The sequence below is a fragment of the Heloderma suspectum genome, chromosome 5, assembly GCF_057233095.1.
Source record: "Heloderma suspectum isolate Gila_16-S chromosome 5, 16-S_ref, whole genome shotgun sequence".
In the NCBI taxonomy this organism is placed as follows: domain Eukaryota; kingdom Metazoa; phylum Chordata; class Lepidosauria; order Squamata; family Helodermatidae; genus Heloderma; species Heloderma suspectum.
Window position 1 is genome coordinate 76,697,344 of NC_139462.1, and position 22,709 is coordinate 76,720,052.

The 22,709-nt window shown below is 44.9% G+C and overlaps 1 long non-coding RNA gene across 1 annotated transcript in view; it reads left to right on the forward strand.

The window, feature by feature from the left end:
• The window catches only part of LOC146344030 (uncharacterized), a 44,883-nt gene that overhangs the window by 8,666 nt on the left and 13,508 nt on the right, over nt 1–22,709 (forward strand). Inside the window, exon 2 of the long non-coding RNA XR_014792121.1 lies at nt 1,432–1,529. This is a non-coding gene — a long non-coding RNA (uncharacterized LOC146344030). The remainder of the gene's footprint in view (nt 1–1,431; nt 1,530–22,709) is intronic.

The following is a 22,709-nucleotide window of genomic DNA, read 5'->3' on the forward strand; positions in this document are numbered from 1 at the left end:
CTCATTTGGGGAAAGCCAAAGCACAATACCACACAGGTCTGTTCCTCTGGATATGACTCAACTTTCCCTTCCTCCTAACAGCACTGCACACACCCCCCAGCCAACATTGAAGGTAGTATCACTAGTGGAGGTCACACAGACTCCCAAACCTCAATGAAGCCGGCAGGATGGGAAAATCCATCACAAGACGACTTTGCAAAAATGCGGGTTTTACAGCATGAAAATGCACAGTTGCTGCGGGGAGGGGGAAACGTCATGTGCAATGATCATCTGTCAGGCATAGTAGCACTGACTGGAGTAAATTTCCCCCCGGAGTAAATATGTAGATGGGGCCTCAGAGCTAGTATGGCATACTCTTAATGGCTTTGTTTAAATCTTTACACCAAGAGGGTTGAAACTGTTTCAGCCTGGGGGCCAAATTGAAGAAGATGTCAGAGGTCACCTCCCATGGGTGGGTGGGGCTGAAGGCAAAAGGAGACAGGGCCAAAATACCAGCATGTTTTAGCTTAAAGTTCTTACTGCCAGTAATGAAGTCTTAGGTAGGGATGTGTTAACCCACCCCTGTCCGGGTTCTCCTGGCACCTGCCCAGTCCCTGCCCCTGCTCGCTGGTCTCCTGCTCCCGCTCGCCCCCAGCCCATGCTTGGCGAGCAGCCTGCACTCACCCTGGTGGCCTCATCGAGCTCTGTGGTTGCCATTTTTTTGAAAAATAAAATAGCAATTGCCAAAATGCACATATTTGCGTATGTGCAAAAATGTGCATTTTCACACATACACAAATACGCGCATTTTTGCGATTGCCATTTTATTTTTTTAAAAATGGTGACCATGGAGCTCGATGAAGCCGCCAGGGTGAATGCAGGCCACTTGCCGAGCACGGGCAGGGGGTGAGGGGGGGCAGGGGTTCGGCAAGCAAGGCTCAGGGGTGTGGACGGGGGGGGGGGTTTCGTCCGGATTCCTGGATGGAATTGGGCGCCTGCGCCATCCCTAGTCTTAGGAGAGGCATTTCAGCCATTTAGAATGGGAAAGAAGACTGCACAAAAGCCAGGAAACCACCAAATGATCAGAGGTTGGGTGCGGGAGGGATCAGTAGAAGAAGGTGTGGCCATCCGGACAAACCCAGAGGGCCAGACTGGGATCCCAGGCAGGCTGGATTTGGCCCGTGGGCCTGAGGTTCAGCATTCCTTGTTGACACATGTATTAAAGGAGTCAATGGCACTACATCGTAAATATAGATCGTGTGGGGATATTAAGGGTGTTGTACTGAAAATATCCTCTTCATCATAGGGGATTGGAATGCTAAAGTAGGAAGTCAAGAAATCACCGGGATAACAGGCAGGCATGGCCTTGGTGCACAAAATGAAGCAGGACAAAAGCTAATAGAGTTTTGCCAGGAGAACACGCTGATCATAGCAAACACTCTTTTCCAACAGCACAAGAGGCGACTCTACACATGGACATCACCAGATGGTCAATATCGAAATCAGATGGATTATGTCCTTTGCAGTCAAAGATGGAGAAGCTCTATACAGTAAGTAAAAACAAGACCTGGAGCTGACTGTGGCTCAGATCATGAGCTTCTTGTTGCAAAATTTCAGCTGAAATTGAAGAACGTAGGGAAAACCACTAAAGCATTCAGGTATGACCTAAATCATATCCCTTATGAATATACAGTGGAGGTGAGGAATAGATTTCAGGGATTAGACCTGATAGACAGAGTGCCTGAGGAACTATGGACGGAGGTCCATAACATTGTTCAGGAGGCAGCAACGAAATCCTTCCCAAAAGAAAAGAAATGCAAGAAAGCCAAGTGGCTGTCTGATGAGGCTTTACAAATAGCTGAAGAAAGAATGGAAGCGAAAAGCAAGGGAGAAAGGGGAAGATATACCCAACTGAATGCAGAGTTCCAGAGAATCGCAAGGAGAGACAAGAAGGCCTTCTTAAATGAACAATGCAAAGAAATCAAGGAAAACAACAGAATGGGAAAGACTAGAGATCTCTTCAAGAAAATTGGAGATCTCAAGGGAATGTTTTGTGCAAAGACGGGCATGATAAAGGACAAAGAAGGCAGGACCTAAAAGAAGCAGATGAGATTAAGAAGAGATGGCAAGAATACACAGAAGAACTATACAGGAAAGATCTGAATTTCCCTGATAGCCATGATAGTGCAGCCACTGAACTTGACCTGGACATCCTTGAGAGTGAAGTCAAGTGGGCCTTAGGAAGCATTACTAACAACAAAGTTAGCAGAGATGACAGTATTCCAGCTGAGCTATTTAAAATCCTAAAAGATGATGCTGTTAAAGTGCTGCATTCAATATGCCAACAAATTTGGAACACTCAACAATGGCTGTAAGACTGGAAAAGGTCAGTTTACATTCCAATTCCAAAGAAGGGCAATGCCAAAGAGTGTTCAAACTACCGCACAATTGTGCTCATTTCACATGCCAGCAAGGTGATGCTCAAAATCCTACAAGCTAGGCTTCAGCAGTATGCGAACCGAGAACTACCGGAAGTACAAGCTGGGTTTCGAAGAGGCAGAGGAACTAGAGATCAAATCGCCAACTTTCGCTGGATCATGGAGAAAGCAAGAGAATTCCAGAAAAACATCTATTTCTGCTTCAGTGACTATGCTAAAGCCTTTGATTGTGTGGATCACAACAAACTGTGGCAAATTCTTAAAGAGATGGGAGTACCAGACCACCTTACCTGTCTCCTGAGAAACCTATACGAGGGTCAAGAAGCAACAGTAAGAACAACCGAGTGGTTCCAAATTGGGAAGGGAGTACGACAAGGCTGCATATTGTCACCCTGCTTATTTAACTTATATGCAGAGTACATCATGAGAGACGCCGGGTTGGATGAATCACTGGTTGGAATTAAGATTGCCGGGAGAATTATCAACAACCTCCGATATGCAGACGATACCACCCTAATGGCAGAAAGCGAAGAGGATCTCAAGAGCCTCTTGTTGAGGGTGAAAGAGGAGAGTGCAGAAGCTGGTTTGAAACTCAACATTAAAAAAACTAAGATCATGGCATCTGGCCCCATCACTTCCTGGCATATAGAAGGGGAAGAAATGGAAGCAGTGACAGATTTTACTTTCTTGGGCTCCAAGATCACCGCAGACGGTGACTGTAGCCATGAAATTAAAAGACGCTTGCTCCTTGGGAGAAAAGCTATGGCAAACCTAGACAGCATAGTAAGAAGCAGAGACAGCACCTTGCCGACAAAGGTCCGTCTAATCAAAGCTATGGTTTTCCCAGTAGTAATGTATGGCTGTGAGAGCTTGACTATAAGGAAGGCTGAGCACCGAAGAATTGATGCTTTCGAACTGTGGTGCTGGAGAAGACTCTTACGTGTCCCCTGGAATGCAAGGAGGTCAAATCAGTCCATCCTAAAGGAAATCAACCCTGACTGCTCATTGGAAGGACAGATACTGAAGCTGAAGCTCCAATATTTTGGCCACCTAATGCGAAGAGAAAACTCTCTGGAAAAGACCCTGATGCTGGGAAAGACTGAAGGCAAAAGGAGAAGGGGATGACAGAGGATGAGATGGCTAGATAGCATCACCGATGCAATGAATATGAACTTGAGCACACTCCGGGAGAGAGCGCAGGACAGGAAGGCCTGGCGTGCTATGGTCCATGGGGTCACGAAGAGTCGGACACGACTGAACAACAACAACAACTGAAAATATTGTCTCTGTTTTCTCTAATTCTCATTCTTGTGTGGTTTCCTGTACTCTTCACCCTACTGTTGCTATCTAATGCATAGGAGAGGAGAATATTCAGATTACTGACATGAAATCGAAAGAGGAACCTGTGGGAATGGCATGCAGAATTTGTGTGTGTGTGATTTCCTGGATCTCTGAAATCTTTGGTGAGGTCAAAAGGCTTCTGGATTAATGAACAATGGCAGCACAGCACTAAGCTCCATATGTAGCTTTTGACATTAATATTTTAACCAGCAGAAACTCAATCCTTTATATAAGCATTCAGAGACAGTCACACAAAAGGCTTTTCATCCTTCCATTAATCCTGTCATTTGATTAATCCTCCATCAGAAATCTGCCATCATACAAAGATCATATGATTACTGAGTTTCTCATGCTGGTTAGATAACTTACCAGGATTTTAGATTTCTTCATCAGTGGGAAAGCTACTGCTTTCCCAGCTTATATAATAAGGGAACAGACGCTGTATTTAACAGCATGGAATTTTAGAACAGCCAAGCATAGGGAGCAAGGTAAATCTCAGTTTCATACCAAGCCAGTTAAAATCAGGAATGTATATCCTGTGCACTTAAAAAAAAAAACACCTAAGATTTTGGGCTAAGGAAACTCAAATTCCACCCCCAAGTAAAACTTTATCCAGTGACCTCAACAAAAGATGCAAATATGTGTATATTTGCTTATTTTGCTTCCGTTGGTCATGGGAAGAGCAAATCTATGCAGTGCATTCAAGTTTCATCTCTTGAAAATCCTGCTCAACTCCCTCCACATACTGCCAAGCCTATCTTCCAAAGCAGCCTTGTACTGAAGCACCTGCCTGGTCACATAGGCAGCAAAGAATTGCATGTAGGTGAGTAAGTGGGCTGCCGGAGCAAGGGCATACTCTATGCTATACTCCAGCATAGAAATCAAGTGCGCTGCCAAAGGAGAGAAATAGTACAAGTAAGAAATAGCGGAGGCAGGGAGATCAGCACATGTGCACCATCCAAGCCAGACAACTATTAAGTTACAGTCATTCAATAGAACAAGACCAACTGGTTTACAGTTTCAGTCAGATCTCATTGTGTAAATGAAAAAGGATACTGTGCTGAGTTTGGCAGAGTTGATCATTGCATGTAAGCAGTCACAGCCTTTGACAAAACAATGTCAGTGTTCCTTCAATAACTATGGATGGGTCACCTGGAAGGGCAGGATCTCAGATCTGTCCGCTGTGGAGTGTGCATGAAACAGCAGTCTGGAGTTTGAGAGCACTGAGCTTAACTGGGGTGCAGCTTGGGAGTTGGCTGCCTCAGCTGATTCCTCTGGGAATCTGATGCAGAATGAGCAGTGCTGTCTGCTTTGTGGAGTGGCTATGCCGGCCTTCCCCAACTTGGTACCTTCGAGGTGAGTTGGACTGCAGCTCCCATTATCCCCAGTCAGGATAACTGTGCTGGCTGGGAAGGGTGGGAGTTGTAGTCCAACACATCTCGAAGGCACCAGGTTGGGGAAGCTTTGACTATGCTCTTTCATATTTGTACACAAAGCAACTATTATAAGCCTCCAGTGCTCTTTCATTCGTGTAGAAGGTCCCTGGCATCTCCAGATAAAGACGATAAGGTAGCAAACCTTCTAGCACTGGATGATGATACGAACCTATATTATTTTGTTCTGTGCCCATGACATATTTCTTTTAAAATGTTATCAAGACAAAACTGGTGAATATAACCTAGTCACCTTGACCACATTTGTTCTGTAGATTACTAGATATCTATCATTATTAGCATCAGTATTTGCTTTAGAAGTATATCCTGGCCTTCCTCCAAGGTGATCAGGGCTTTGTACTTGGTTCCCCCCCCCTCCACGCACCCCTTTTGATCCTTACAACAATGCTGTGAGGTAGATTAGGCTGAAAAATACTGACTGGCCCATGGTTGCCCAGTAAGCTTTGTGTAGAAATTTGAACCTCATCTTCCTCACTAAAGAGCCAGCCCATCCCACCAACCTGTAGGTTGGATACTGCAGGCAAGCAGAAAGTGGCTGACAAAGTTTCAGAGGGGTTTAATAGTAAACAACAATATTTGTTAGTAATATTTAGTTATCTGCTAAATAGTCTTTCCCACTAGTTATTTGGTGGAATTTAGATAATACATTGTAGTTCCGTTTTACAATCACCTAGAGCTAAAATACACCCTATGTTAAATGCATAGTGTGTTGGTAATAACTTTTTTATTTTACTTTTGTGTAAAGTAGTGATCCAGATAGGGACCACCATGTACAGGGAGGGTTACAGCTTCCCACCCAGCCATTTTTTTCCTTTGAATTCCACACCCCGCCCCGACGTGCAGGAGCTTCAGAACGTGGGCAAAAAAATCCATTGGTACATTTAATGTAGCATGCAGTTTAGTTCTGAGGTGCCAATATTCACTCTGCTTTTGTATTACACTCAGGCCTGGTATTTGCATCCAGCAATTTTCCATGTTAATCACAACTTTATAATGGGGAGTATCAGACTCTTTGAAAACAAGAATTGTTGACAGTATATTAGCAAGCTGCTAGAATCAATTATTGTTAACTGTTGGTTCTTGGATGAGCCTTCCAATTAAAGGACCTGGGATTTAAGTGTCAGGAAACAATCACATTCAAATAGCTGTTATCCATGCAGAACCCGTGTTGCTGAGTGTTCATGTGGCAATGACTTATGGCAAATCGTTGCTACATGAGAGAGAAAATAATGAAGTTATTACAGTCGGGTTGCTAGGTAGCTCTTGTGTATCGTAATGCATAGAAGATTGTCCAAACATTGCATCACAATTTCAGAAGAAACTGCACCTGTTGAAATACTTTCTTTGCACAACTATTAAAGTCACAACTGTCCTGTGTTGTGTATGATTGACAACCATAGTACCAGTAGTTATATGTTATGGTTGGTATCACTGGTTTTCTATTACCAGTTATAATCAACAGCTGTGCAGTGGCCCCAGCTGAATCCTCCATAGTTACAGCATTCCCAGTTATTTAGCTCTGTCGCCTGGAAAACTCGTTAAACTCCAAACCTTTGCATAAGCAATCCTTTGAGCTGGCTTTGAGGAGTTAGGGCTAAACTCTCAGAGAAAATTTTTAGTTACAATTATTATATTTTAATACATATATTTTAATGGCATTTTAATTTTCCTAGTGTTACCTACCAAAGCCTTTTGATATATTATAAATCTAAATACATAAGAAAAAGAAGTTGGTAAGTGATGCTTAAAAAAATTATATTGCTGCTCATGATGCACAACAGATGAAACATACCAGGAGCAGGCAGGCTTCAGTCTTGCAGGTTCTTCTTTGGTTTTTTCTAGAACCCTGAGATCCACCAACTGGAGACTGGGGCAAAAGACATATTCTTGGAATTAAAGCATTCTGATCCCAAGAATTTGTTTTTAGTGCCAGAACTGAATTGGGCTCAGAGTCTTACAAATGCTTCCACACAAAAATGTACTCCTGGTTACCCCCAACTTTTTTTCATTTCAGCAGTATAATTGAGGGGTAGGGCAGTCATTCTGTTGCTATTGTTGGTAAACAACTGGCTGTCAGAAATCCTTAGTGATCTGTTGCAAATCACTCAGAGATCTACCAGTAGATCCAGATCTCCCTTCTGCTCACCCCTATTGTACACAGTTTAAATAAGGCCATTTGTCCATGAGGCATTTATTGTGCACTCATGATTGGCCACTCACGGAAGTTTGTGGGTCCATTACATGACATTGTCAACCTCCAGGATGTCTCCTGCTCCTTCCCCAGGTAGTTGCGCCATAACCCCCCCCCCCCGAAAAGCTGGAAGTAAAAACAACAAGTTTTCAGCAGCCACTAGATGGCATTGTTCTATTACTAACAATGAGAAGCCCAGACAGCCACCAGGAAATGGCGTTTTCACTTCTGCCTTGTGAAAGTGCACACCATCGCGCCACAGAAATGGAAGCAAAATGCCCTGGTAAAACTGCAGAATATCCTTTAATGTACAGACACTCTAAGTAGAATTTGATCATCCTTAGCAAAGAATCAGCCCCAGGGTTTAAGGGAGCTGGCTTTTTCTTTAAAGCCTGACTTTTCTATAGAAATGTGAAAATGTAGCTTTAAATGATTTTCATTTTTCAAAGCCAACACTAATCACTAATTGTAAAAATTCTGGAAAATAGCATAGTCTAAAGCAACCATCCCCAAACTGGTGCCCTCCAGATGTTTTGGACTACAACTCCCATCAGCCCAAGCCATCATGGCCAATTATAGGGATTATGGGAGTTGTAGTCCAACACATTTGGAGGATACCAGGTTGGAGAAGGCTGGTCTAAAGGAAAAAGTGGTATTTTGATAACTTGTGAATCTGAATCATTGACATAAGGGCTGAATGTTCAGTATCTTTTTAAAGCTAAGGTCTCAAAAGATTGTCCTTTTAAAAACCCTTAACTATATGCACCTACAGTGTACTTTTGCTATCTGAATCTGTCCAGCAAATATACATGTTCAGCAAGAATACACAGTTAAAGAAAACCAACATTACATGTTAAAGGAAATGGATTGCATCTGTTTCAAATGCTTAGCTAAATAGCATGTATAGCAGCCTTCCCCAACCACGTGCTCTCCAGATGTGGTGAACTACAACTCTCATCATTCTAGCTGGGGGTGATGGGAGTTCTTTCCAACACATCTGAAGGACACCAGGTTGGTGAAGGCTGACATATGGCATATTTCCTTCTCAGACAATTGCGTAAGCAAAGTTGAGAATGGCATCAGGAGTCTAGGTCTGTTGTCTAGAGAATGGGAGAGCATTTATTCCTTCCTTTCTAGCTTCTTGCCAGTCAATAGGAATATCAGATTTAGGCTGGAGACAGACAATGCATTTTTAAGAGAACAGAAAGTGGTTTGAGAGACATTGCTTCCCAAGGTGTACACATATTTGGAGAGCCGGTATCTGTAGGAGAGCCACCATCCAGGGAAGAGGGCGTGCCTGCTGCTGCTGTGGCTTGCTGCTGCTGGTGCCGCCACCGCCACCACTGCACTTCCTGTGGGCTTCTGCCTGGCAGACCGCCATTCTCTGCAGGACCAGGCCCCCAGCTACTGAGCCAGCTGCTGCTGACTACCTCCACCTGTTCCTTCCTGGAAGGACTATATAAGCTGGCTGGCTTGGGAGAGGCACTATTAGTAAAGGGGCTGTATGTTTGTTTAAGTGTTGGCGGGTTTGGGGGTTTTCTTTGTTGTGTTTTTAGGGGTAGGTGGCCTGCCTGATAGGTGGAAGCAAGGGGGCATGTGTCCACCTGACGGAGGCAGCGGGGGAAGTGTTGGGAGCCGGAATATACTGAGTCTGGGTGGCAGGCACTGGCATAGCGCTAGGGGCAGGCCATGCCGGCTAAGGGGAACAAGGGAGAAATGTGTAATATCTGTCCCCTGTTCTGGGCCTGTCCAGAGCCAAAGGTTGGCTAGGGGAGGTGTGACTCCATCTTCTGGCCTTCGTTTGCTGTTCTGCAATGCCAGGTCTGTTACCCAGTAAACATCCCTCATCCATGACATGATCCTGGATGAGGGTGCAGACCTGGCATGTATTACAGAGGGCTGGCTGAGGCCGCTGCTCCAACTCTTGCAGCCATGTGTCCAGCTGGATTATAGTATTCACAGCAGCTGGGGAGGGGGATGGGGATGGGGAGGGGGAGTGGCTGTTATCTACTGGGAGTCCTTAGTCTTCACCAGACCCCCTCTCCAGGAGACCAAGGTTGCTGAGTGCATGTATTGGAGGTTGGGCCCAAAGGGCAGTCTGGGGATTCTGCTTGTGTACTGCCCACCCCACTGCACGACTGACTCCCTGGCTGAGGTGCTTGAGGTGGTCTCTGATGTGTGTGTGCAGTCCCCTAACTTATTGGTGTTTGAGGACTTCAATGTACGTTCAGAGGCTGTCCTTATGGGGGCACCTTGGGACTTTATGGAGACGAGACCATGGCTTCCTGGGAGCTGTATCCCCTTCCAACTTGGTCCACCCATGTAGTTGGTCATGCACTAGACCTTGTGTTTGTTTCTGGAGAAGTGGGGAGTGATCTGGAAGTCGGGGGTATATCCACCACCCCCTTCAGATCACTATCTGGTGACGTTGGACTTCTTGGTTCCACAACCCCTCTGCAGGGGTAGAGGTTCTATTAAAATGGTCCGCCCCAGGCGTCTTATGGATCTGAATGGATTCCTGAACATGCTTGGGGATTCTCTGAAGAACGCAAATGGCCACTCGGTTGAGACCCTGGCGGGTGGCTGGAATGCAACAAGCACTGGGGCATTAGATTGGGTGGCTCCGAAATGCCCTCTCCCCCTGAACAGGGTTTGAACTGCACCATGGTTTAATCTGCAGTTACGAGCTCTGAAACAGGAGGTGAGATGGCTAGAGCGCTGATGGTGGAAGTCTTGCTCCGAAGATGATCAGACATGGGCTAGAGCTGTATTTTCAACCCATCATGTGGTGGTGAAGGCAGCAAAAAAGGAATATTATGCTGCTTCTATCGCATCCGCAGAGTGTTGTCCCAGGAAGCTGTTCCAAGTGGTCTGAAGCCTGGTCGGTCCAGTTGCTCTGGAACCACTGGAGCATTCTAAGGCCTCCTCTGAGGTCTTGGCAAGGCACTTTGTGGATAAAATTGATCAGATCAGAGTGTTATTCCGTGTGCTGTGGATACAGTTAGCGAGCAAGAGGCAGCCTGTGGCAAACTGGTTTTGTGGGATCGGTTCCAGCTTCTTCCTTCTGATTAAACAGACAAGGTGCTTTCATCTGTAAAGCTGACCACCTTCTTACTTGATCCTTGCCCATCTTGGCTCACTATGAGCTGCAGAGAGAGATTGGGTGAGGGGATCAGGGCAGTGGTGAACGCCTCCCTTGAGGAGGGAGTGATGCCATCAGCCCTCAAGGAGGCAGTGATAAGACCACTCTTAAAGAAGCCCTCCTTGGATCCCCAAGTTTTGAACAGCTTTCACACAGTTTCAAATCTGCCATTTTTGAGCAAGATCATTGAGTGGGTGGTGGCAGTTGAAGGCACACTTGGAAGAAGCCAATTATCTAGATCCATTTCAATCGGGCTTCAGGCCTGGGCATGGGACAGAAATGGTCTTGGTCACTTTGCATGATATGAGGAGGGCTTTGGATAGGGGTGAATGCTCCTTCCTTGTTCTCCTCAACCTCTCAGCAGCATTTAATACCATTGACCACAGTATCTTCCTGGACCGCCTGGAGAGGTTGGGCATTGGAGACATCCTATTATGGTGGTTCCAGTCCTTCCTCTCTGGCAGGTACCAGAGGGTAGCACTGGGGGAGGAGGTGTCGGACCCGTGGCCGCTCACTTGTGGGGTGCCACAAGGTTCCATCCTCTCCCCGATGCTATTTAACATCTATGTGAAGCCACTGGGGGCTATCATCAGGAGGTTTGGGGTGCGGTGTCATCAATATGTGAATGACACACAGCTCTACCTCTCATTCAAATCTTCACCAAGGTTGGCCGTAGAATCCGTGTCCAAATGTCTGGAGACGGTGAGTGGCTGGATGGGGAGGAATAAGCTGAAGCTGAACCCTGACAAGACTGAGGTACTTTTGGTGGGAGACAAGAGGAGGTTGGGGGATGCTGACCTGGTGTTGAATGGGGTACGTCTACCCTTGAAAGACCAGGTCCACAGCCTGGGGGTCATTTTAGACTCCCAGCTGTCCATGGAGGCTCAGGTGTCAGCTGTGACCCGGACAGCGCTGCACCAACTCCATCTGATATGGTGGCTGCGCCCCTACCTTCCCGACCATCTGCTCCCATTGGTAGTACATGCCCTGGTCTCCTCTCATCTAGACTACTGTAATGTGCTGTACGTGTATCCTTGAAGATGGTTCGGAAGCTGCAGCTGGTGCAGAATGCGGCAGCTCACCTGATTAAAGTGATCATATCACTCCAGTGCTGAAGGAGTTGCACTGGCTACTAGTTGTTTTCCGGGCCAAATTCAAGGTGTTGGTTTTGACCTTTAAAACCCTTTATGGTTCAGGCCCAGCCTATCTTAAGGAGCGCCTCCAGCAGCACCAGACAGGCCGCTCAACAAGATCAGCCTCGAATGGCCTTCTCTCTGTCCCATCAGCCAGGACAGCTAGGCTGGTGAGGACGAGGGAGAGGGCCTTCTCTGGGGTGACCCCCACTCTGTGAAGCTCTCTCCCTAGGGAACTCCACCATGCCCCCTCTTTAATGTGCTTCTGTCACGCATTGAAAACTTGGTTGGTCAGGCAGGCATTTGGGGTGGGTTAGGGTATTTTTAAACAATGTTTTAATGTGTGATTTTATGGTTTTAAATTGTACTGTTGTACATCGCCCGGAGTGGCTGGGTGACTGGCCAGATGGGCAATTGAGAAATTTAATAAATAAACAAACAAACATATTTCTTCTGTACTACAGATCTTGGAAGCTAAGCAGAGTCAACCCTGGTTAGTAGTTGAATGGGAGACTGCCTGAGAATCAGGCTTCCTGCACTGAGTAGGGGGTTGGACTCGATGGTCCTGTAGGCCCCTTCTAACCCTATGATTCCATTGTCGCCTATGGTCAAATAAGTTTTACAAGCTGTGTTGCCAGATTGGAAACCTGGATATTCTTGCATCCTGTAAAGCTGACAATGCAGCTGGTGAGCATGGGGCTGAAAGGTACTTGGCTGCAGCAGGGGTTCAAGCGTTTAGTAGAGGTAGAGGGTTGAGGCTGGGGAACAGCTGTCTCAGCACTGCACATCCAGCACTCTCCACATTAATAATAACCACAAAGAATTGCATTTTAGCAGTGCAGCACTTAAGCTAAAAGTCAGTGACATGCCCCAGGCCATCCAGCTCAGGTTTAAACTAATTTCAAGTGCAACACTCTTTGACATTGTGAAACACTTTTATAGGAAATAATTAAAAGTGGTCAAATGACTGTGATTGCAGTCTTATTTTAATTTAGAGTGATTTATTGCTTCAGGTAGTATTACTAGATTTTCTGGCCTTCGTTTATCTAACTCAGCATATTTCCTTATTTTTGTATGCACAAAGCAAACACATATCAACATGACCAAACAGGGTTTTCAAGACTGGTTTTTAATTGAGGGAATTTCCCAAATTCTTCACAGTACCATTGTCAACAGGCATTAGGAGACAATTTAAAGTCTAGGGCGAGTCTAGGGAATGCAGTGGCTAAAAATACTTATGTGCATCCTTATGTTCCCATTGCACCTCTGTTGGTGCAATAGGATCTCTGCAAACTGGGAGAATGGGCATTAAATGGCGAATGCAGTTCAATGTAAGCAGGTGTAAAATGATGCACGTTGGGGCAAAAAATCCCAGCTTCATGTATACACTGATGGGATCCAAGCTATCAGTGACAGACCAAGAAAGACATCTAGGAGTGGTGGTAAGACAGCTAGATGAAATTATCAACCGATTGTGTGGCTGCTCTGAAAAAGGCAAATGCCATATTGGGCACAATTAAGAAAGGAAAGGAAAATAAAACTGCTGATAGCATACTGCCCCTATACAAATCTATTGTGCAACCACATTTGGAATACTGTGTACATTCTGGGCACCACACCTCAAAAAGAATATTGCAAATTTGGAAAAGGTGCAGAAAAAGGCAACCAAAATGCTGGAGGGCCTGGGACTGGAGCAACTCCCCTATGAGGAAAGGTTAAAATGGCTGGGACTGTTTAGCTTAGAAAAAAAGGTGAGTAAGAACAGACATGATCGAAGTGTTCAAAATTATGCATAGAGTGGAGAAAGTGCACAGGGAGACATTTTTCTCCCTCTCTCATAATAGTAGAACCCATAGTCATGTCATTAATTTGAACTGTGGAAGATTCAGGACAGATACAATGAAGTACTTCTTCACACAGCACATAGTGTTTTAATTTACTTCCATAAGATGTAATGAAGGCCACCAACATGGATGACTTTCAGAGCGGATTAGGCAAATTCATGGAAGAAAAGGCTAACGATGGCTACTAGTATCAGAGGCAGGATGCCTTTGAATACCAGTTGCTGGGAAACGCAAGTGTCATGTGCTATTGCACTTGTGTCTTACTTGTGGGCACTTCGTTGGCCAGTGTGTGAACAGAATGTTGGACTAGATGGACCCTTGATCTGATTCAGCATGGCCTTATGTACTTACGCTAACAGGGAGAAACACTTTGCAAAATTCTGGCACCCAGAAGCCTTCCACCAGCTCATCAGTTAATACGCTTAGGGAGCAATCCTATCTAGGTAGGGATCATTCCCTCTGCGCTTCTCCTGCCCTACTTTTTTGGCTAGACAGCCAATTGCGGCTGTCGAGCTGTGGGAGGATGGAGCGGGGAAGGAGGCTGCTGTACAGCACAGGCAGCTATGCTCTCCCTGCCTTGGAACACCCCCAGCCACTCCATGCTCCTCTTGCAAGCGTGGAGGACAGGGCTGTTCCACATTGCCTCAGAGGCAGCACGGAAGTGGTGGGAGGTCGGTTCTCCAGGAACCGACCTAGAGCATGGGCTCTGAGGTTGGTTCCCGGAAAACAGCATATCCTATGGCCATCTAGCTGCTGCCTATTGGTCATAGGATTGCTCCCTCTTAAAACAAAAATGAAATTGGCATAGAAATTAGTTTGAAACCAAGAATTTCAACAATGAAAAAATATAAAAGCAGTTCTAACAGCCGCAGTTTTGCTTCCACTATAGAGGGTGAATCGATTAATGATGCATAGGCTATCCAACATGAAGCTGAATTATATCATATAATATAAAAAAGACATAATATCAATATTTCAAGACAAGATTATACATAATGGCCTGGATCCTAAGTTGCTCCACTATTCATATATGGGGGAGGCAATTTACACACACACACACACACACACACTCACTCACTCACTCCATGCTATTCTCAAGGGTCCCCAACCCCCAGGAACAGATTTTGCGGGTACATGGAGCTGCAGAGGGAAGGGAAAGCTCCATTTCTTGAGTGTGAGTTCTGTTCAGTATATGGAAGGAATGTTGGAATCATGGCATTGTATAATTTATTAGATACAATTACCATAAAATTTACTTTAAAATAGCTGAAAAGTCTTTTTTATCATTTTATTTTAAAAATAAAGTTTAAAAAGTGATGTGATTTTTAACATTGTTGTAGCACAGAGTTTGCCAACACTGTAAACATTATTCTGTAAAATATTAATAGAGCTATCTTATATTTAATCAAGATTCTCACAACTCATAGCCTAACATTCGATAATCAAATCTGAGTTGCTTATACAAATGTCCCTGATCTATGAGATGAACACAAGTGCTGCCTCTAAAAAGATATTGTAAGGTGCCACACAACTGTCGATCATCTGGCACTTAATCTGCACAGACTAGAAATTTCCATATAAGAGGAGGAAGAGGATGAGCAGTAAGGGGGGGCCTACAGAGAAGTAGAAGGCACTTGGAGTAAATGCAAAGGGCTAGAACAAGCTACCCTGTTCTCTCATCTGAACTCCTTAACCTGCTACTTTGCCTTGGTTGGATATAACACTATGTTACTTGAGAGTGGCATCTAGGCTACAATACAAGCCTTGCCACCTGACTGAGCATTCAGTCAGCGATCCAAAGGTCCAATCCAGCTGAGCTCCACCAAGCCCCATGAATGCTGGGGTCCCCAGTTGCAGCACTTTTGTCTTACTATGAGGGGATCCTGCCAAGTTAGTTCCTATTATCTTCCCTCACATAGTTATCTTCAGAACTTAACCTCCAGCCTTCATCTGGTTATGCTGCCTTCTTCTGCCCTTCTGATCTTCAGTCACTGCCTTTGGAGCATGCTACACCTCTGGCCCCATTGGGCTGAAAATCAGCACCCTCTGGACATGGAAATTTGGCAGCATGGGTCTGACCCTTGATGGGCCCTGCCTGCCAGTTATATATTTATTTATTGGTGAGAAATACACTAGACTGTCATGTCCCCTAGTTCTGAGGCTCTGCGCTACTCTGAGGAAGACTCTGATTCAGGTACAGTCAGGGCCAGAAATATTGGAACAAGGATAACTGTTTTGGCAGTTGGCCTCTGTATACCACCACACTGAAGTTGAAAGGAAACACACCCAGATGGGAGTGAAGTCAGGACTTTCAGGTGCAATTCAAGGGGTTTGGCAAAAGTGGGGCACTAACCATTCAGGAAGTACAGCCAGCGGCATATACACACACCCCTATCGTTGGTGGTTCATAAGTAATGGAACGAATGGCTGACAAGCAGCTGCATGGCCAGGTGTGGCCTGTTTCCTGGGTACCCATGACCAATCAAGCAGAGAAAAGGCCTGGAGGTGGTTCTGAGTGTTACATTTGCATTTGGTAGCTGTTCACTGGGACTCCCAACATGAGGTCCAAAGAGGTGTCCATGTGAGCGAAGGAGGCCATCATTAGGTGAGGAAACAACATAAACCCATCAGAGAGATAGCAGAAACAGTGGGAGTGGCCAACACAACAGTCTGGAACATCCTGAAAAAGAAGGAATTAACTGGCAAGCTCAGCAACAGCAAAAGGCCTGGCAGACCACGCAAGCCAACTAAGGTGGATGACCGCAGAATTCTGCTCATGGTGAAGAGGAACCCTTTCACAACATCGAGCCAGGTCAAGAACACTCTTGGGGAGATAGGCATGTCATTGTCAACATCTGCAGTCAAGAGATGGCTTTTGAATGTAAACACAGAGGCTTCACAAAAAGATGCAAACCACTGGTAATGCTCAAGAACAGACAGGCCAGATTAGCCTTTGCCAGCAAACACCTAAAAAAGCCTGCCCAGTTCTGGAATAAGATTCTTTGGACTGATGAAACCAAGGTTAACTTGTGCCAGAATGATGGGAAAAGTATGGAGAAGGAAAGCTCCCATCTGGGTGTGTTTCCTTTCTACTTCAGTATGGTGGTGTACAGAGGCCAACGGCCAAAACAGTTATCCTTGTTCCAATATTTCTGGCCCTTCCAGAGGACATTTTTCTCTCATTATCTGACTCTGAAGATGACTCCCCTGCAGCTTCTCCTGTTCCTCAGCCACCCAGCAGGGGTGCAGCCACTGAAAGACCAGGCTCTGCCAGACTTCTTAAGGCCTCCTTTGACTGCAGACCTTTGCTGGGGCAACAGCTCCTTATGGGAGAATAATGCAGCCAGCATGCAGGGTGCTCTCCAAGGTCCTGCTGTGTCTCAGAACAGAAAATGAGCACCATTGTGTTGTCTGCTTCCCCTGGGCCTCCCACATAGCCAGGACACTGGGCCAGCCTTCTCCAACCTGGTCCCCTCCAGATGTTTTGAATGACAACTCCAAGGTTTCCTGACCATTGGGCAGTATGGCTGGGGCTGATGGGAGCTGAAGTCCAAGGCTTCTAGGGGGTACGAGGTTGGAGAAGGCTGCATCAGACTAAACCTGCATAGACATTACGATGAAGAATTAAAATTCAAGATAAAATTTAAAGAAGCAGTGTAGGATGAAACTGCAACAGAAGCATCTGATCTATATTGCTATGTAAAACTAGGAGTATACTAAAGCTGTTTCATTTACTTTGCACTTTACATAAAGCCCTAAGGAGTTTTCCAGGAAGTTTTTTCTGCTGTGAAATGAAGTGGTGCAATGTATAGGATGTCTGCTTCTAATTATTTACAAAGCAGTGCTCTTTATACAGCAGAAGGAATGCGCCTGAGCCAAAGCCTCCTGGCCTTCAGCTTTTTACCCTGAATGCTAAGTGCAAGGATTTGGGTAAGTAGCCAGACTCGACGGCTGAGATCCTTACCCTGACACCTCATAGAACTGCCAAGGAGATGAAACTGGAGAATGTCCCAGAAAATATTTGTTACACATTACATATTTATTCCACCTCTCCCCCAGAGATCTCAACACAGCATACGTGGTTCTTTCTTCTCCCTATTTTATCCTCACAGCAATCTTGTGAGGGAGATTAGGCTGAGAGAAAGTGACTGCTCCAAGGTCATCCAATGGGTTGCTGAGTGGGGATTTGAATGCAAATGTGCTTCCAGACAAGGCTTTTATCATGCCATCACCCTGCCTCATACACAGAATTTTTCAGGGGCTCCAGATGTCATTGTCTTCCACTTGTAGCTCTGCTGTGCTTTCCTGCCCACTTCCATCTTTTTTCTTACTGCAGAAAATCTGTTAAGAAGAGAGGGAATAGCTGCACAATGCCTTCTCACTGGTAGTGCTAGGAGCCCTCCACTTGAAAGCCCCCCAAATCTCCTCAGTCCTAGGCCTAACATTCTACCTACTGCACCGCACTGGCTCTCAATTGATATAACTCTTTTATTCCAAATGCTTTTCATCCTCCATTCTTTGTAGTTGCAATGTTCCAAAACAAATGTCTGATCCACAGAAAAAGTGAGTCATCTAACCTCCTCAGCAATCATAAAATAGGGCTACTGGCCTTCAGTTGCCTTGGTATTGCCAGATTTTAAACTTTTCACTGGTAATCAAATCCTTTAGCACCTAATCGTCTTCTATGCCTTATCCACTTAATATACCCCTATGGCCCATCATCTAAATCACTGGACTTTGTAGGTTGGGAGCCACTACAGAGTTGCAGCCTGACTTAAGGTGGTTCATGCCAGCAGCACTTAACAGCATATTAGGTAACATCTATATCTCATAAGACCATAAGAAGAGCCATGCTGGATCAGACCAAGGGTCCATCTAGTCCAGCATTCTGTTCACACAGTGGCCAACCAGCTGTCAACCAGGAACCCACAAGCAGGACACAAGTGTAACAGCACACTTCTGCCCATGTTCTCCAGCAACTGGTGTACATAGGCACATTACCTCTGGTACTGGAGGTAGCACATAGCCATCAGGACTAGTAGCCATGGATAACCTCCTCCAGGAATTTATCCAACCCCCTTTTAAAGCCATCCAAATTGGTGGCCATCACTACATCTTGTGGTAGCAAATTCCATAGTTTAACTATGTGCTGTGTGAAGAAGTACTGTTTTTTAATCTGCCCTGAATCTCCCACCAATCAGTTTCATGGGGTGACCCTGGGTTCTAGCAACCTGCTTCTGGCAGCACCAGGGCTGGGGAATAAATGAAGGCAGGTATTGGTGTCTGTTGCAGCAAGACTATTTGTTGGCCCTAGGAAGAGGGGAACATTTGGGCTCTGCTTCAGGCAACAAAATGTCTTGGGCTGACACTGTATCTTGCGACTGAGGATTTTCATAGGTGATATTGTAGTGCCCTTTACATTATGAAGTTCATAGTGGAGCTTTATAAAGGCAGAAAGTAAAGAAACCAGACATCTGTTTGAAATTGGAGGTCTGTTTGGAATAAATTGAGAGTGTCTATTACCACTTAATAATGCGTAGTGTGTGTGACACCTACTGAACTATTCCAGTTCCATTGAAAGGACATTGATATCTTTAGGTCATTTATTATTAACACCTCTTCTCTTCTTACATTAGCAACAGCCCTTGTTCACAATGGAATAGTAAGTTTTGAAGCAATGTAGTTTGTGTTTGGGGTATTTGTTTGGGTTTTTTTTTAAACTACACTGTGGCTGTGGGGTTTCCAAAACAGTAAGCACAACAACCATCTGCATGAACAAAGACTTCAGGCAACCTTTTAATAAACAAGCGTGTGAGTGGTAGTAACATAAGATCTGAGAAGCTGCCAGTTTTGAAAGTGGAGAAATGTATCAATTAAAAAACCCTGATAAATGGGGAAAAGAACACATTTAAAAGGGTTTCCTCTAGTCTATCCCAGTACAACACAACAGTAATAAGCTTGGATCACCACACAATTTGACAGAATTACTGTGATCCCCATGGAGGGTCTTCTTGTGAATGGGAAAATATTGCCAAAGCTTTTCTTTGCATAATATCTCCAAGTAATTCTTCAGCCATAACGTATCTCTTGAAACACATCACCTGAAATACTTTGATTTGTTGGCATCAATGTCTTATGTGTAGGATTTCCCGATCATTTGTTTTTGCAAACATGGTGCATCATGAAGCTATACAATAAATCTACAACAGCTTTGGTAGTGGATGTACAATATAATGCGATTAACTTTTAAAAAGCAAATGCTAAATACCTCCTGGAAGAATAACCCTGAAAATTAAAAAAGCAAAGTGAAATAGTATTTATATCAAGGTGCCTGGTTGGACCGGTTGTCTTTGGAAACAAATATGCTCCAATTAGGGCAAAGTGTTTGGTGGTTAAGACCCCCCTGTACTCTCATGCTAATTCAAAGCCCAGACTATTGTCCAATGGGCCCATCTGTATGCCCCATGCCAGAGGTTGGGCAGAAAGTAAATCTCCAGATTTTTTACTTCAATTCTCAGCATTCCTGCCCATTGACCATCGTGGCAGGGGCATCTGGGAGTTGAAGCCCCAAACATCTGAAGATCTACTTTCTGCTCACCCCTGCCCTATGCCAAGAGGCTTCTCCATTCCTGTAAATAGGTATATGAGGGTGCTTCCAGACAAGGCTTTTATGGTACCGTTGCCTTGTCTCATTCATGGAAGTGTATGGGGGGGGGGTTCAAATATCATCATCTTCTGATTGTGACCCTCCCATGTTTTCTCACCACTTCTTCTGTCTTTGTTCTTAATGCAGAAAATCTGTTAAAGAGAAAAAGGTGGAACAGCTGCACAGTGCCTTCTGGTTGTTAGTGCCAGGAGCCCTCTGTCTGGACGCCCCCATAGTTCCTTAGGTGCAAATACATATGGCAATGGAGCTGTCCCTGATACTGAAGTGAATGGGGAATCCCTTGATCATGGGGGCAGGGGTCTATGTGCACGCTGGAGCCCCCATTCTACTTGTATGAGGTGAATGGGACAGGCTGGAATTCTAAGCATGTGTATTTTGAAGCATGTCCCAGAGATGTTGATTAAAACTAAACAAGGTCAAGATTTGTCTGTAAATTATGATGGCCAGGTTGTGAAGAGCTGCTTTAGGTGTGCCCAAGGACTGGGCATGCCAGTGGGGTTTTTGACTCTCCCTCCCATCTTTGAACTGCAGACTCACATGCAGTATCGCCAGGGTCAGCCCAAGACATTTTGCAGCTTGAGGTGAAAGACAAGATGGTGCCCTCTCCCATTCCTTGTACAAAAGCTGACAGGACTGATAGCTGGATTTTTTTTCTTCAACACTGGCAGCATTCTCTGCCACACCTGAAGGCAGCAGGCTAGCTTAGGGTGTGTAGGGCAAGCTGTGTAGCCCACATCTCTCTTCTTCAGCACCTTGCTGCTGCCTCCCTGCATCTGCCACCCAAGGCAACTACTTCACTCTCCCTAATGGTAGGGCCAGCCCTAAGTATCACCATCTGCTTTTGAAAATCCCCTTAGTTTCAAGCATGGCCGGCTATGTTGCCTCCATGGTTGCTGTCTGAGAAAGACAAGCACACACCTTCCTTGGGAATGTGGAGCTGTGATTGGGAGGGGTCACAGCTCAGTGACAGGCCACATGTTTTGCATATAGAGGGTCCCAGTTTCAATCCCTGGCATTTTCAATTAAAACAACAACAACAGGTAGCACGTGGCCTCTTCCTGGGACCCTGAAGATCCACCGCTAATTGGAGTAGACAATAGTGGGTTGGATCCAGATTTAGGTGTGTGCAACTTGGCTGTCAGAAGCAGGTTCCCTGCTCTCTCCTCCCCATGGCGGTTCCTCCAGCCCCCTGAAAATGCTATACAGAGGGTTAGGGACCCTCTTGATTGCGGTGAGCTGTGGCATGGGGTGTGGGGAGAGAGGGAATCCCCAAATATCAGGCAGAAGTTTCTTCCATGATTGGAGCCCTTCCTTTCCAGGAGGCAGATCCTGGATGCAACCCAATGAGTTAGATGGACAAATAATCCAACTTTCTAAATAGGTGTTCAGTTCTTTGGATCAATATCCTTATATCCAAATACTTCCAATTAACTGGACTAAGTACTGAGTTTCATTTCATTTATTATATTTCTATTCCACACCATAGCCAAAGCTCTCTAGGCGGTATAATAATAATAATAATAATAATAATAATAATAATAATAGGTGGTGTTTTCAAATGAGGGGGTGGTTTGGCCACCCTTCACATCTTCTACCTCCTCCCCATGTGTATTGCTCCATTCACGGCAGTGTCCTGCTACTGATTCTCACTCTTGGCAGCCATCTCGCAATTGGAGAGCTGTGTGTGCCCAATGGTGCACATACAGGACCAAGTAGACTAGGTCCTTAGTGTACAGCAGTAACTGGAATTCTTTACTATAATTCCTTGGATGTTCTGGGTAGTCTGGATTAAGTTTCTCTTTTGCTCTCTGTTAATTTGAGGCAATGACTCTGGAGTCAATAGAGTGGATTTCCCGTTGTATGATGTGCTGACAAATCAATCTCATTTCCCATCCAAATGAAATGCTGTATTGGACATGTTAAAAATATTAGCCTTGTTTCAAGGACTACTTAACTGTACAAAATTAGATCAGAAAATTGGGTAAATATGTCAACCCTTTAGCTTTTTAGAGGCAAGACAATCACAACACCTGAAAGTTCAATATTGTTCAGAACTTCACTGTCATGGCCATTTCTCACATTTCCATTTAAAGACATAGGACAGCTGCTGTATCTTTCACAAGACATGCCAACATTGTGCAAATCGTACTGCACATATTTCGCTCTTAGCTAGAGCTGTGAACTGCCACATCATTTGAATAGGTCTAGGAGGGAGTCAAATGTGTGTTATCACCAGGATTGAGCCCAAACTGCACATGTCTTTTGAAACTTGCTTTCACTTTTCATGAAAACTTTCCTCTTTTGGAAGGCCTATATTTGGCAACCTATTGAGAATATTAACTTCTTCTCTTTTTCATTCTGTAGTTTTTCAGTAATATATCGATGTAACTTTATTCCATCTGCAGTGTTGGCTTATGTCATTTTCTGAAGTATGGAGGCATCCTCCGTTACCAGATAATACCAATGTATGTGCAATATAGTTTCTGTATATAGACACATGATCTTTCATGTGGAAGTAAT